Genomic DNA, 4,421 nt, shown 5'->3' with positions numbered 1-4,421 from the left:
TCACCCGGGCCCCACTCAGTACCCAGCCACACCGAGAGGCTTCCTGGGGCCCATTTCCGAAAAAGGAATGGACTTCCTCAGTCTCGCGGACCGGCCATCCAGGCAGGTAGGGCCGCCGAGTCGGATCGCGTTCTCGGAGCGCACAGACTGTGGGGACCACCATGCTTGCGCGCGGAAGTTGGAGCGGCGCGCGCTGATGGCGTCACGAGGGCGCGCCCAGTAGCCCGGGGCTGCGCACGCGCCCTGCCGGGGCTGCTAGGTCTGCAGCCGTGCTGCTCAGACCCCGGCCGCCTGCACCGCCGCCGGCTCGACGCCTCGTCCGAGGTTGATTGGGCGGCCTGGAGGTCCCTCGCGGTTGCTGCCACCAGCCCCTGACCTTCGGGTTTCATCGCGAGTCCCCGTCCTCGCCTGCAGCCCCTGGATTCTCGCCGGCCCAGCCATATCGTCTACCCTCCCCGAGCCTCTGACGGCGCCTCCCGGGACCAGCGGAGGCCCACGCTGGAGGCTGCCTGGGCCATCCTGACTCACCAGCCTGAGGGGACACTCCCTGGCCTCCCGCTCCTCCCGCCCCTCCTTTCCCCTGCCTAGAGCTGGCCTGCGTGTCCCAGAACTGGGCTTCTCCCGCCTCACGTGCTCCCCACCGCACTCCAGATCGCTGCGGGCGCGGCTTCCTCGCCCTGGAACACTCTTCCTCTCCCCCCTCCTTTCCCCTGTAATTCACACTGCCCTGCAGGCCCTGCCTGGCTCATGTGCAGGTGGGGTGCCTGTTTCCCTTTCCAGAACGGCGCCCTCCCATCCGATTGTCTAACTGTGTCCTCGGACCCAAGCTCCCAGAGGGCAGAGCCTGGGCCTGTGGTTCACGCCTGTGTCCCCTCCACCGGGCTTGGATGGTCCTTGGTCACTGCTGAAGGAACAAAGGGAGGGAGGGAGGTGAGAGGGAAGAAAGACAAATGTACTTATGACTGCGTCTCTTCCTCCACTTGTCACTTTTTGTCCCAATGTCCCTAGTCTCAGCCATGGGAAAGAAGATGGGGAACCAGAGCGCTCCACTAGCCTCTCCTCTGCTACTGCCCACCCCATCCTGCCTGCCTGGCCAGCTCCAGTCCAGCCACTTACTGCTGCCTGTAGGCTCATGTAAGGCACGGTGGCCTTGCCACATCCCCATGGAAGAGGAGGCAGGTGTAGGCACACCCCTCTGAGTCGCCTACTCTGGGGGCCTGTTGGCAGGAACAGGAGAAGGAGTCTGCGTTGGGGTTGTGTCCCCACAGAAGGTGGCAGTGAGCACAGGCCACACACCATACTGGCACATCCTGGCTGGGCCTTTCCTTAGCCGGCTCCATTCCTCAGATAGGAAAACTCAGGCAGAGACAAAGGACCTACCTGGGACCTGTGGAGGCCCAGTCCTTCCCTCTGCCGCCTAGTGAGAAAAGACTGAAGATGAAGAGTGAGGATGGATTGAGAGCAGGTGGTGTCACTTCTGCTCTGTCAGTGAGTTAGTCAACAGAGGCCTTCAGGGGGCTGTACCTGGACAGGGACCCCAAAGGGAAGATGGAGGGTCTGCAAGGGGGCTGCTAGCTGCCCTCAGTCAGCATCCACCCAGTCTGCAGGCTGCCCCCTGATCCTGCTTGATGGGAACAGGTGTGTCACGCATGTTGCCATGCAACCCAAGCTCAGTGTGTGGGTGGCACCCAGGGCAGCACTGGCGATCAGGGTCCACAAGTGGTGTGGGTCGGGAGGGGCAGGAGCATCCTTCTCTGAGTTCCCTGATCACCCAGGAAGGCTGGCAGGGGCGGGGGATCCATTCATCCAGACCCGTTGGCCAGCCCACCAACGTGCGCATCTCCCTTTTGGCTCCAGGGCCCGCCTTGGCCAGGTGATAGCTGGGGAAACTGATACCAGCTCGTAGCTCTGGACTGCCGGGTGGCAAGGCCCTGTGGTCGCTGGGAGCCAAGTTTCCTCAGCCCCCAGCGCGTACGATGCTGACAATTGAGCGACCAAAGCAGATTAACTTGGGTGTTAATGCCTCCCTTAATGGCTTCAGAATCCCCGGCTCCAGGAGCTAAGCCGGCCTTTCTCCGTGCGCGGCGGAGCCCTCCGCGGCTTCAGCCCCGCAGCGGCGCCGATGCTATCTCCGCCTGCCCGGCCGCGGTGCCGCGCTAATCCCCGGCGCTCCTTTCTTCCCCGGACCGCCCGAGATCCGCCGATTGGAGTTTGATTATGGCCGCTATCGAGGGCCCCTTTGTGTGACCGGCCCTAAATCCCCTAATTCCGTGATAAAGGAGGCATTAGCAGGCGTCTGTGGCTGAGAAAGGCACCGGGATGAAAGAAAGCAATCAGGGGATCCGGACGGCCGCGCCCTCGAGGCGGGGTGGCCTCGACCCAGCGGGAGACGGCCTGGGCCCGGGCTTCCTCCACCCCAACCAACCCTGAGCGGGGCCAGCGCCCCCTCCCCACCTTCATGGCTGCCCCTCCCCACTGTTCTGGCTGCCACTTGGCTCGGGAAGCCCCTGGGCTCACATGCCGAGGGACCACTCCCCTACTTCAGCCTCACTTTTGCATGTGCAGGACCTAAGGGATCTAACCCCCCAGCTCCCTGGGTCCTAGCTGCTCCTGCGTCTCGGCCCTGACTGACCAAATCCAGTGGTCTGTCCGTGCGCACCCAAAGCTCCATTCCTCTGTGGCCTCTAATTCTCCCCCAGCCCCTCCAGATCCCTGCCCCCTTCATCTGCCTCAGCTTCATCCAGTCCTGGAAACAATCAGGTCTGTTCTTTAATCGAGGAAAGAAATGGTGGCAGCCGCAAGCACTGGGATTGTCTAGGGAGGTGCAGGTGGGGACAGCAGGGAAGGCCTCTTTGCAGAGGTGCCGGGAGCCCCAGGATAGGGTATCAAGGAGCCAGGGTGGGTGCGAGCTCCGTGCATTGGAGGAGCTGACCAGGAGCCTGAGCAGCTGAGAGTGAGGAGGGAGGGGACAGATGGGAGAGGTGGCAGAGTCCAGGGCTTCCAGGCACTGAGGACCACTCACTCTGGGCATCTGAAGTGAGGGCGCCATGATTGCACTTGTGTTTGTGGCAAGCATTGACGCCTCTCTGGGGGAGGCTCACTTTGGGGAGGAGGACAGGAGAGAAAAGTGGCTGAGAGTGGGTTCAAAAGCCAGCCACTATGGGGGTGCAGGTAGCAGACATCTGTGACTGGCGCCAAGGCGGAGGCAGTGCACAGGGACAGGCATGGGCAATGCCAGCTGGATCTGGAGGTGGACGATGAGATCCAAGGTGGGAGTGGGGAGTGTTAAGCATTGCCCACCAGCTGAGCCTTGAGCGGCCCCAGAGGCAGGTGAGCGCTGTGCAGGTGAGTGAGTGGGGCATTTACCTGGACGGACAGGTGTGTGTTTACCAAGGTGCACAAGAGTCGAGGTATGCGTTTACCCAGGTGAGTAGGTGGGGCGGCGGGCCATTTACTGGGAGGACAAGGGGATGGGCGTGCACAGATGACTCTGTTCAGATCCCCTTTTGAGGTCAGCCTACTGGTCCCCACCTGCTGACTGTTGCCTCCTGGTGGCTCATGGCCTTGGTCTTGGAGAATTGTCCTGGGGAATGACAGCCACCCACACAGCAGCCCTCCAGACCCAGAGGTAGAACCCTGACAATGGCTGATACATGGGCGTCCCTGCTTTGCCAAAAGGTAGTTCAGATCTGTGAAGTTCTCAGTGTCTGCCCCAGCGCTTTCATGTGGAATGATGGAAACTGACCTCTAACAGAGACAGACTTCTGCTCAGCAGTCTCCACTCCACCAGCCAGCCCTGTCCTACTTCCACAGTGACCAGGCATCTCAGTTTTCCCAAGACTAAGGAAGTTCTTGGAAAGCAGGGCTTTCAGCACCAAAACCTGGGAAAGTCCCAGGCAAACCAGGATGGTGAGTCCCTCTAGGTTTCTGTTGTGTCCCCCAGAGATGCCAAAGTTCCAGCTCATCGTACCTGTGAATGTGAAGTTATTTAGAAATAAGGTGTTTGCAGATGTAATTAACATTTAAATTAATTAGCTGGGCATGTTGGTACACATCTGTGGTGCCAGCTACTTTGGAGGCTGAGGTGAGAAGATTGCTGGAGCCCAGAAGGTTGAGCCTGCACTGAGCTTTGGCCACATTACTGCACTTCAGCCTGGCCAACAGAGCAAGACCCTGCCTCTTAACAAAGCAAAACAACAACAACAAAAACCACGTAAATGAAGATGAAGTCATACTGGAGTAGGGTAGGTCCTTAACCCAGTAAGACTGATGAAGTCCTCAGAAGAGAAGAGCTGCATACAGGAGAAGGCCATGTGATGACCGAGGTGGAGATGGGAGGGGGCATGTGTGAGCCAAGGAATGCCCAGTGGGTCCAGCAATGCCAGATGCTGGGAGAAAGGCAGGGGGTAGACTGTCCCCTG

The sequence above is a fragment of the Mandrillus leucophaeus genome, unplaced genomic scaffold, assembly GCF_000951045.1.
Source record: "Mandrillus leucophaeus isolate KB7577 unplaced genomic scaffold, Mleu.le_1.0 Scaffold291, whole genome shotgun sequence".
Lineage (NCBI taxonomy): Eukaryota > Metazoa > Chordata > Mammalia > Primates > Cercopithecidae > Mandrillus > Mandrillus leucophaeus.
Note: the sequence above shows the minus strand (reverse complement) of the source record.